At 41.6% G+C, this 12,044-nt stretch overlaps 1 protein-coding gene and 1 long non-coding RNA gene across 4 annotated transcripts in view; both read right to left on the reverse strand.

Moving 5' to 3' along the window:
- The window catches only part of PRKCA (protein kinase C alpha), a 184,133-nt gene that overhangs the window by 24,099 nt on the left and 147,990 nt on the right, over nt 1-12,044 (reverse strand). The window lies entirely within an intron of this gene.
- LOC128407246 (uncharacterized) lies at nt 10,338-11,482 on the reverse strand. The gene is made up of 3 exons (XR_008328745.1): nt 11,403-11,482; nt 10,751-10,988; nt 10,338-10,463 (listed from the first exon to the last, which is right to left on the reverse strand). It is a non-coding gene; the product is annotated as an uncharacterized LOC128407246 (long non-coding RNA).

Genomic DNA, 12,044 nt, shown 5'->3' on the forward strand with positions numbered 1-12,044 from the left:
GTGAGGAAGGAGATCATGAGGTGTAGCACTCCCAGAATTCCACCTGTTCCCCACAGCAGTCTAGGAATACAACTGAGCTCTATCTTCGGCACCGGGAGGGGATAAAAGGATGCAAAACAGGGGTGGCCAACATGGTGCCCTCCAGATGTTGCTGGACTACAACTCCCATGACCTCTGACCACCGAGCTGTGCTGGCTGGGGCTGAGGGGAGTTGGGAATTTCAATGCCCGCGATCCACGTTTGCTATCCCTGGTCTAGAATGATGAATGGCAGGGATAGGCATTATCATGTTGAGGACTTCAGTCCCTGTCGAAAGTCATTGGTTCAGGGGCTGCACACCAGTAGGGAGCAGAGCAGGGCTGGAACCACAGGTGTGTCCCTGTCTTTCTTTCTGCCACCCCTTTTTTCTCTTCCTGCTGCCCTTTTTTGCCACTCCCATAAAATTAGGCCAAATATACTGAGGGAGTGAGCAGGTTGCCCAACCCTGCTCTACTGGGAGAGAGTGTTGTTGTTCACATGACAGGGAGGAGTCCATAGGGATTGAGCACTGCAACTAGGAACTGCCATCCTAGGTAATCATTGGAAATTAGGCAAGGGTTTTTTTGTTTTGTTTTGTTTTAAGTTCACAGATCTTCCTTACCCAGAAGCCTCTTTTCAAGCCCGTGTATCTCCCTGGACACCCAGGATAATACCAGTTTAAGTATTAAAGCAGCAGTCTATGTTATTTTCCTGCTATGCTTTAATTTATATGGAGGGAGAGATAGAATGTGTGTTAAACATTTCCCCATTGACATTAAAAGTGGAACTTTTAAAAAATCAATTCCTTTTGCCTGGATTGCATACTGTGCCTTTAAGCATTAGGAAGAGAAATGTTCCTGAATCAGATTAATGAGTCTCTCGGAATGCTTCACTCACTGTATTGCTGCTTCTACCACAGAGTAAGAAGACAAATTATAGCTTAAAGCAGAACAGAGACTACCTGCAGCATTATATGCTACATATAAAAATATTGGCATGAAATCACAATTATGTGGTCTGCAGTAATAAACAAACAAACACATAAATAAATGTATGCAGTTCTAATTTCTTACATTAGGATCCCAACAACCTGATTTAATTCTTAAGAGATGTTTAAAAGGACTTGCTGCGTATTTGCTTTGTTATAGTAATGCACTACTGCCCTCCTGTGGTTTGCAAATTTAAAGGAAACTTATTATACTCAGTTTAAAATTACAGACATGTGTGCACACACAAACAAACACACTTTTGTGTATTGTATATCTGAAGTATCATAGCGGTAGAATCCATCATGCCAAGGAAACCTGTAGACAAAGCTGTTTCATATTACTTCCTGCAACAGTATTTGCAAAAGTCAGTCTTCAGAAGCAATTCACTGACTACTTAGGTAAAAAAAGATAAAGGTAAAGGACCCCTGAACGGTTAGGTCCAGTCAAAGGCAACTATGAGGTACAGCACTCATCTCACTTTTCAGGCCAAGGGAGCTTTCCGGGTCATGTGGACAGCATGACTAAACTGCTACTGGCACAACGGGACACTGTGATGAGTGCCAGAGTGCATGGAAATGTCGTTTACCTTCCTGCCACAGCGGTACCTATTTATCTACTTGCACTGGTGCACTTTCGAACTGCTAGGTTGGCAGAAGCTGGGACAGAGCAACAGGCGCTCACCCTATCGCATGGATTCGAACCTCCAACCTTCCGGTCGGCAAGCCCAAGACCAAGAGGCTCAGTGTTTTAGACCACAGCGCCACCTGCGTCTACTTACCTGGCTACTTACAATATAATGGGTCACCCACATTCATGGGTGATTGAAGGTTGATTGGAGGTGAAGGAGAACAAATAAAGAAGCAGCAATCTGTGAAAGGCATTTGAACAGACCACAACTTCTTTTGAAAGGAGCATGTCCTACCATGTATCTCATAAAACTAGCATGGATAGGATAGTTCAAACGTCTTTTGACCCCTTATCCAGGGAGATTGCCATGGAAAAGTCATCTACTGATTGCCCAGCAATTGTATAAGGTAATTGGTCTCCCTTGTGGGCAAAGGTGCCAACTCTTGGGGCCCTGGTCCCTTTGGCCCTCCCTCAATAAAATATGTAGGGATGTTGCCCCCCCCAATATTTTCTGCAAGTTGACACCCCCTCCCCTCCTGCCTCCTGCCCTCCTTTGGGCAGCCACCTCACTGCTAACTGGGCACCGCCCTCTTTTCCCAAGCCATGATTTAGCTTAACATGTGGACGCGGGTGGCGCTGTGGGTTAAACCACAGAGCCTAGGACTTGCTGATCAGAAGGTCAGCAGTTCAAATCCCCAGGACGGGGTGAGCTCCCGTTGCTCAGTCCCTGCTTCTGCCAACCTAGCAGTTCAAAAGCACGTCAAAGTGCAAGTGGATAAATAGGTACTGCTCTGGCAGGAAGGTAAACGGCATTTTCATGCGCTGCTCTGGTTCGTCAGAAGCGGCTTAGTCATGCTGGCCACATGACCTGGAAGCTGTATGCCGGCTCCCTCGGCCAATAAAGCGAGATGAGCGCCACAACCCCAGAGTCAGCCATAACTGGACCTAATGGTCAGGGGTTCCTTTACCTTTACCATGTGGACTAGGTCTATGTTTTCACCAAACTAAAAGATTTAGTGCCACCTGCAAACCTGGCCACCTCACTGTTCAAAACCCTAACTCCAAATCATTTATGAACTAGTTAAAAAGCATTGATCTCAATACAGTTCTTTGTGGGACCCCACTGTTTACACCTCTCTTTTGCAAGGAATGTATAACATTCCCATTCTCCCCCTAACGCTTAGATTTTCCCAGATCTGCATTGGTCCTTCTGCCTAAGTTTCAGCAAGAGAGAAAAATTCAGCCAATGTACATTCTCCATGAAAATGCAACCTATGAAAAATAAAACCTCAAGGGAGATTAAACATGAAAAGGCAGAACAAAATCTTATCAAAACGATCGTGAACTATTTCTTTCTAACTCCCATAAGGAGCATCTTCACCCCCATCATTCACAGCCCAGACACTAAGGTCCAGCTCTGAGGGCTTTCTGGCAGTTCCCTCACTGTGACAAGTGAGGTTGCAGGGAACCAGGCAGAGGGCCTTCTCAGTAGTGGTGCCCACCCTGTGGAACGCCCTCCCATCAAACGTCAAACAGATAAACAATTATATGACTTTTAGAAGACATCTGAAGGCAGCCCTGTACAGGGAAGTTTTTAATGTTTGAAGTTTTATTGTGTTTTAATATTTTGCTGGAAGCTGCCCATAGTACCTGGGGCAACTCAGTCAGATGGAGCGGCATATAAAGAATAAAATCATCATCATCATCATCCACCCCCAAAAGGTAGGGTGTCTAGTCTACCTTCCTTGACTAACAAGGCTTTTGATAAGTTCTATTTCCATCTCTTGTCTGAACTATTTCAAGACTCAGGGCCAAAGCCTGAATCCCACAAGTGATATAGATTCAAAGCTGCACTGTTTTTCTGTATTTATTTTTTACTCAGATCTGAATTATTTTGAGATTGAGCTAAGCAAGATTCATATATATAATATTTGTGTTTCATCAATTTATTCTGATAAGCAGGAATGCTGGTCAGCAGGATAGCATCAAAAGACCTTAGGATTTTTAATTAAACTGTGAAGGCAGAAGCCTTGAATGCAGAGTAAAGGGTTTTAATTTCCTCAAGTTAATTATCAGAAATCCCTCTGATGTATTTCAACCTTTTTCATAAACTTGTAACCAATTGAAGCTTCTTGTATTTAGTCTTTATTTGCTCTTGTAAAAGTGGAGGTTACTGAAAGCAAAAATGTAACGGAAGAAAATATCATGGGAAGACGAATGCCAGGGACTTTTTTGTGTTTTTTTAAAGCTTTTTACCACAGCTATCAGTTTTAAAAGCAACACAAAATCCTTCCGATTAAGAATACTGTTAATTTGAACAATACAGAATGTTTGGGATGGTTTAGACACAGAAATTCTTTGTTATATTATGCAAAGAACAAAACGAGTATGAAATTACAAGCTAATATTCAGGATCTAAGGGAAGCAACTAACATATTTTAAATTTAGCTGCCTGTTTGTAGGACTACAGTTTTAAAGCACAGGCAAACCTTCTTTCAGAAATGCAGTTCTGCAGGGAACAGATTTTTCCAGTATATTTTAAAGCATGCACACGCACAGAAGTACTCACAATAGCTGTAATCTCACTGGAAATGACTTCCTATCTTCCAGCACCAGATTAAGCCCCTTTTATTTCCCCTGTTCTTTTAGTGTTTATATTTAGACTTATTTTAGCCTGGATATTCATCTTATTCTGAGGCTAAGTTGCTTCAGGTTGTGCCCATTGATTTCCCTCCGCTGACATCAGCGTAAAGTGAAGGAAGGTGAATTTTGCAAACTTCTTCTCGATGTGACCCTCAGCACCGTTTTAAGTAAAATAAAATAAATGAATAAATTATATTCCACATCAAGTACAACATAGGCGAGAAATATCTATAAATGCAAGGGGGGGGGAATAAATAAATATGTTGTAACGGTCAGCTTGTTAGCGATTTCAAGTCACTTATGTGTGATGCTTCATCATATATTTATAGATAGGCTTTGGGACCTAATTTATGGACCTAATAGGTATCTAAAGCCATTTGATTTGTTTTTTTTATCTTATATTTTGGAAATGTACATTCAGGGGTTTTTTCCTTTAAATTTTTTTTGGGGCCCCCAAGAGAGTGGGGCCCTAAACTATAGCTTGTTTAGCTTACACGTAAATCCGGCACTGCACACACAGACTCTTTAAAAAGTAAAATTGAATCCAATGTTGTGTGAGTGAAGTTCTACTCAGACAAAAACCTGCAACTTGATCTCAGGGACCACTGTGCAAAATTTGGTTATGATATCTTAAGAGGTGTTGAAATGCATAGTGAACAAGCAACTTTCTGAAGCTTTTAAGTCAGGTACAGGCAAACTCCGGTCCTCCAGATGTTTGGGACTACGATTCCCATCATCCCTAGCTAACAAGACCAGTGGTCAGGGATGGTGGGAATTGTAGTCCCAAACACCTGGAGGGCTGGAGTTTGCCTATGCCTGATTTAAGTGGATGAGCAGCGATAACTAATATTAGAAGATTCAATGCATCCTAAAGAGGTGACACATATGAACTGGGATCTGAATTTTGTAAAGCAAAAAATAACCCTGGAAAGAAATGTTGTGGATGCAAATGAAACAATTCAAAAGGAGAAAACTACCTTGAAGAAGGCAATATGTACTTGGAGTACTGAAAACGACAGAAAAGGATGGAGGGAGCCTGCCTTGTTAAAAATGGGAGAGTGAACCAAAACAATAATAATGAGTTGCAACAGATTTATGGCAGCAGCAATGTAGGAAACACCACTTATTTTTGAAGGGATAGCTGAGAGCCCAGTAAAAATCAGTAACTTCACCTCCAATAGCAGACACAATGCATGGCATTGCCCTTAAGCAAAAAAGGGGAAAGTACATCATTAATGAAGGAAGCAAAACATACCCCTATCTGCATAAATTGTCATTTACCTCAATACACAGCACCATTTGACAGATGGAATCATTGACCAAGACAGCGTTCCCAGCCTACCATTTGCCTGTTAAAGGTATCCATTTGAGAAGAGCAATAAGTTTAATGAGGCTTGCATGCAAGGATAACTTGCTGATCTCTGGGGGAGGGAGAAAATATGAATAAAATAATGATATAGTGCAATTCTATATACTGTAATTTTATGGAGGTGTGGCAATGAGAGAAACCTTAAGAGGGAGCACCATGTTTCTCATGCAGTGAGGTAGAATTGTGTAAATCTCCACCTGCAAACATATATATTCATCCCTATTAACATAGGGTGCTTCCAGTTTGAATCATGATGGGTTTTCCCCTCAAAAAGTATCTTCCACTCATTCATGCCCTCTGGCACTTTTGCCTGAATGCCCCTCTCACACTGCCATGCAGCATTACATTTTTTTGAAATCTGTATATTTTTTTTACCTAATTTAGAAATAGCAGTTGTTTGTGAATGACAAAGCACAGCAGGGCAGAGAGTAGATGGGCAAGATCCATTCTGAAACTTGAACTTTGTAAGTTGTGAGCAGGACAATGCCAGAACTGACTCAGCGACAGCCATGCCAATTTCATAAAAGGCCATGTTATACATTGACTTTTTGTGCCTTTTTTAATATTTGTGCTTCTTGTTCACAGACTCAATCCTGCTAGTTAGCACACACTATGTGATCCATCATCTTATATGTGGCACAGCCATGTACTACACTGCTTGCTTGCTAAAGGGCGAGGGAATCATCATAAAGAGTTATTTATGGCAGCTCTGAGTCACCTACCTCTTGCGAGGTGAAAACTGAGGAGTCTTACTTATTTATAGCCAAGACTTGTACTGATACATTCTGCTGGCCTTTAACATGAAACTGTGGTAAAGATAGTTTAAAATTAGACAACACAGAAGCACATCACCCGTGATGAACAAGACCGTAACGGTTAACCCTTCCCCCACAAACCACCACCTTTTCCGGTGCTTCGGCCTGAAGCCAATCTTGTTCTGTTCCAAGGTTCCTGAATAACCCTAGGGAAGCATTGGCAAGGGCAAGAGCAGCACCAGATTCTGAAAGAACTTCAGTGCAGAACCTCGGCGACAGGGAGAGAGTGATGTATGCAAATGCTCCTCCACGGTCTTTGCTTTCCTTGCGGGCTGCAGTAAAATTACTTATATATCACTACTACCAATTGTATGAACATATCACCATAGTTCTTTATTTAGGGGTTTTAATGCATTGCTTCAGTGCAACAAATGCAAACCGTTTGTTATTTTGCCCACTATGAGCTGCTCCATCCATTTCATGATTCAGGAGGGCCATAATAATGTATGCAGCTAGATTCACATTACTGTGTATACACTCACGCCCCGGTTTTTCCACATTCATGATTGTGTATCCGTCTCATTATGATGTTCATCACATCATAATGAGATGTGAGAACACTGTACTAAGCACTGGCTATTCACTAAATGGGCAAGATCTAATGTTGCGCCAGTAGACACGATGGGACTCCCCTCTTTCCTCTACTAGACCTGCTCTTGAGGGTCCCCCAACCTTCTCAAATTATTTTTGAGGGTATGCTGGGGTCTCTGGGGGAGAGGACAAGGAGTCTTATTTGCACAAGTGGAAAGTTATTGTGCAAGCAAGATGACACAATTGTGTATTATGCAATAAAAGCCAATTGTTTCTGAAGAGATGCTCCACTGGAAGAAGTAACCACCTGCTTCTTAAGGAGATCATCATGCCATGATGAATGAAACATCCTCTTTGTAGCCCATGAGCTAAGAGACCATCATTGTTGAGATATTTGACTTCTTGTATTTTCAGTTTAGTCCATTAGCACACAGATTTTTCTAAAGAAGCACAGAGTAAGAATAAATGGACAGTTCTTCTTCTTACCATTTATTAAATTTGTATATTGCCCTTCATCTGAAGATCACAGGGTGGTTTACAACATAAAAATTCAAAATGAGAACACAAAATACAAACAAACACAAACAAATAGCCCCCCTCCCCCCAAAAAAAACATTTAAAAGGCCATAGAATGTTTAATCAGCCAAAAGCATAAACAAACATTTTTGTCTGATGGAGGGAGGTAAAAAAATGGACTCCCCAAGGATTGGTCTTGGGACCTGTGCTTTTTAACTTGTTCATAAATGACTTAAAGAGTTGGGAATCTATGGTGCAACCAGACTCAGAATACAGTGTACAGTTCTGGTTGCCTTGGCTCAAAAAAGATATTGTAGAGTTGGAAAGGTCTATCCAATTGGATGCTTGCTATACGAACACAAAAAATGGATTAATTGTTTCCTAGAAGTAATCAGGACCATCCCTCAAGTAGGATTTGAAGTAAAATATTTTCTAATGGAGCATTTAAGAAGCATCTTCTGCATTCTTTGCTTGGTATGTTTAAGGTAAATAGAAAACAAGTCATCAAGGTGAAGGCACTTGAAAAAACAATTCTTTGCTGGCACTTACTGCCTAGGACAGATCATTACTATCATAAAGAAAGAAATTCCCTGGATGCAATTTTGCCTCCTCCTGTCTAGCCATCTGAGCACCCCTAAGACAACAGCTTGAAGCCTGGAAAAGACTTTTCTATCAGTTCTGCTTAAGATTTGAGCAGTGATTTGGGTTCATTATTCTTTTCACTGCACAAGCCAGTTGGCATCTTCTGTGGTGGTTAGGCATTCTAGTGTGACTGTGTTCAGATACATGATTTGAACAATAAATTGAGAAGGCATTTAATCAGGGTTGTGCGTATGCTGTGATTGCACCGGGCAGGTTCTGAAATTAATGTCCTTTTCTGGAGAACTCCAGTTTTCATTAGGGGGGAAAGCCAGCCTCTAGCTCTTAAATCTGGAGGGGAATATAGGCTTGGCATTGTAATTACAAACTCACAGAACCCACAAGAAAAGGATGAATGGTATCTGCAGCACTCAGAGTTGGTGGCACTGTTTTCCATGTTCTAGATAGCTCTTTGCCTCTTCTTATGACTATATTTGGATATATACAAATTTACGCAGACCCTATAATTTTTACAGGTCAGAGAGTTCGGGGGGGGGGGTTTGTAGCAAACTGTAGGTTTGCAATAAAGTCAGAGAAACAAAGTCGTTCAGAATTGTCACGGCTAAAAATTGACCGCTGTTTCTTTAATGCTAAAAGAACTAAATCAGCATGAGTCAGCGGCCTACAATGACTCCTGCAACCTTTCACCAAATGGCACCTGCATATATAGTGTGGTCAATGTTAGTGTTGGGTGCGGGTTGGTTGGATGGTAGAAAGCTGGTTGTGTTTGGTGTGTGTAAAAGCTGTCAGTCGTGGTTGGAGAAGAAGACTTTTTAAGAATAAAAGCAGCAATACTCTGAAAGAATACTCTTTCTCAAAGACTCTTTTGTGCCAACTAAGGACTAGGCAAAGGAGTAAAATGGAGGTCAGAACCTTTTCTTTTTCAAACACTGAATTTCACAGACACTACGAAAAATGCTTAATTCTCAGAAACAGCCTGAATAGCTCAGTCAGTTAGAGCATGGTGCTAAGAATGCAAAGGCTGCAGGTATGAGACAGCTGAATATTCCTTCATTGCAGGGGGTTGGACTAGATGGTCCTCAGGGTCCCTTCCAACTCTACAATTCTATGATTCTATGAAATCCACTCTTTGCAGCAACATAGTTTCCGTGAAAGCTCTTAAGCTGCAAAACACCATACGAAGTGGGTGGGTTTATTTGCTTGTGTTTATCCGTCAAGAAATTACATAAAAGAAAAATAAGAGGATAATATTGTCAAGAACTGACTATTATTAAGTCACAGCTTTATTGGATTATCTGAAAATAGGTAAGGATAAACTCAGTTAATGCAAATGTGTGATTTTTTTTTTTTGCCGTGCAAGGTGCTAATCTTCTATTAATTTGTGTACATTAAAAAATGTGTGACAGGCTGCAGAGCTCAGTTAGCATCTGTAGCAGGGTGGGAGAGAGAGTCTGCATGAATGCGTGTGTGTATTATACATACTTAGATTCTCTCACACACTCCTAAAAGCTAAATTCAAAAAAGATGCAGTGGAAGGGACTTAACACAAGACAAGCCCTGCTGGATGTGACCAAAGGTCCAATTTAATCCAGCGTTCCGATTCCTACAGGGACATCAGATATTCAAGGGTACTTTGCATCTGAACAGGGCACATTCAACTTATCTATCCTCTGCAAACTTGTCTAATCCCTGTTAAAAGCTATCTAAGCCATGGTCCTTGACACCAGACCATCAGCGACTTAGAATCTTCTGATAGCAGTTCAATGCCTGAGTCAGAATTCTAGCATCTCTCTTCAGCTCCCTGCCATCCCCCTCCAATCTGCTCCAGAGGGTTCAGACATGGGGTGGTATTCAAAGAGGTTTTACTCCCAGGTAGAATGATTGGAATTAAACAACATGACCAAGGGCGTATCTGCATTCATAGTTTTTAATCTTAAGGAAGGGTTAAGGAATGGTTTGATAACGTGGATGGACAACAGGACGTCCTACTTTTTACGTTCATAATATGTTATTACCTTGTCCCTTTTATTGCTTAATTTTAAAAATTATTTTATGCTCCTATATCGGTAGAACACTGCTTGTATGTCCTTATGCAGTGTTTTACCTTTTTGACTGCATTCAAACCCTGATTCCCCTCCAGTGGTATTCAAGTGGCAGATAACAAAGGACACAGAAGGTGGGAGGAAGAATTAAAATGTGACACCACAGAGGCAGAGCAGAGCTACCAGCAGCAGGGGCGGAAAATGGTGTTTTGGAAAATGGTGTGGCCGGATATTACTTACATTTGTCGAAGAGAAAGGTAAAAAAAAAGTTTTAATTAACAAGTATGCCCTGTGACATTTTAGAATGACATATCTAATATCGTTCTAATGGGGGAAACAATGTTAAACAGGTCAGTGTAGATCTAGTCTAAGTTAGTTAAATTCATTTGGTCTACTCTGAGTAAAACTTATTTGAAAACCACTCATCATGGAAGTTTGCAGGATAAAGAGGGTTGTTTGCTAAGATCTTCCTACTTTTCTTTCACAAAAGCCTTGGCTGGTGTAAAGAGCCTTCAATAAGTGGAGGAAGACAGTTAGATACTGCCCAGAACATTCTTGCAATCCTGCAAATAACATTTGATTTAAAAAAACAACAACAACTAAGTGTGGAATCAGGGAGCCAGCTAGTCATTCCATATTTTTTTTACCTGCCCAGGTCCCCCCCCCCCCCAAATACCAACAAACACGCAACAATCAATGCTATGGGAAAAGTAAATAATAAAAAAAAGTTATCCTCCACACTACTGAAGTTCCCTTTCATGATGCCAGTTTCTTGGGAAATGGAAGCATCAATGCAAAAAAGTTGACGAACTATATCCCATTCAGTGTATTGGAATCACTGAGCTGTGATGGGATGATGAGCTGCTTGTGCGTGAAATTCCTAGTCCCTCAGAGTTTGGCTAAGTCCACAAACCTCTGTCTGTAACGGAGCTCCTTAGGCATGGCTCCGTCAATCGCTGGTAGAATCCGACAGTGGGCGTTTACGGAATTTCTTCCAGCATAACAACTCCTTAACGGAAACGCGCCTTCTGGACTCTCGGCGCGACAGTTTCCGGCGAGGAGTGGGTGTCCCTATAGGAGGTCCTGAAACCTCCCCACTGTTTTCGCTGGAAGTGTCTCTGAGCCATCCCTCCGACTCACTTTCCCTTGGAGCTCCTTCTCTCCCTGTGCTGGTTCCCTCCTCAGCTGATAAGTCCCTCCCAACCTCTGTGAGCCCTTTCACCTCCTGTTCTTCCGATGGCAGTTCCCTGACATGAGCTGAGGCCACTTCCATCCATGCTGCCTGACCATTATTATTATTATAATTCATTCATTCATTCATTAAATTTGTATACTGCCCTTCATCCATAGAACTCAGGACAGTTCACAACACAAAATTACAATATAAAAGCCACAAGATACATAGTAAAAGAAGATTAGCAAGCCAATAAGCCCACCCTCACAACATAATTAAAAGGGTATCAGATGCCATCATCCAAAGGCCTGGTTTGAGAGGAACGTTTCTGCCTGGTGCCTAAAGGTATATAATGAAGGCGCCAGGCAAATCACCCTGGGGAGAGCATTCCACAAATAGGGAGCCACTGCAGAAAAGGCCTGTTCTCGTGTTGCCACCCTCTGGACCTCTTGTGGGGGAGGCACACGAAGAAGGGCCTCAGAGGATGGTCTCAGGGTCCAGGTAACCTGCTCTTCTGAGCTGTTTCTTGGTCCTGCAGGAGAGCAACGAAGCTTTCAGACTTATTTTTAAATCTCTCATGGATCCTAAATTACTAATAGTTATGCACAGAACCTGCCAAAATAAACTAAATTGCGTGTGCATTGGAAATAGGCTAGGGGCCATAAAGGAATAATGATTTCAACATGTTCAATACCAGCTGCAGCTTACTCTTCTAATCAT

Source organism: Podarcis raffonei, chromosome 2 (assembly GCF_027172205.1).
Source record: "Podarcis raffonei isolate rPodRaf1 chromosome 2, rPodRaf1.pri, whole genome shotgun sequence".
NCBI classification, from domain to species: domain Eukaryota; kingdom Metazoa; phylum Chordata; class Lepidosauria; order Squamata; family Lacertidae; genus Podarcis; species Podarcis raffonei.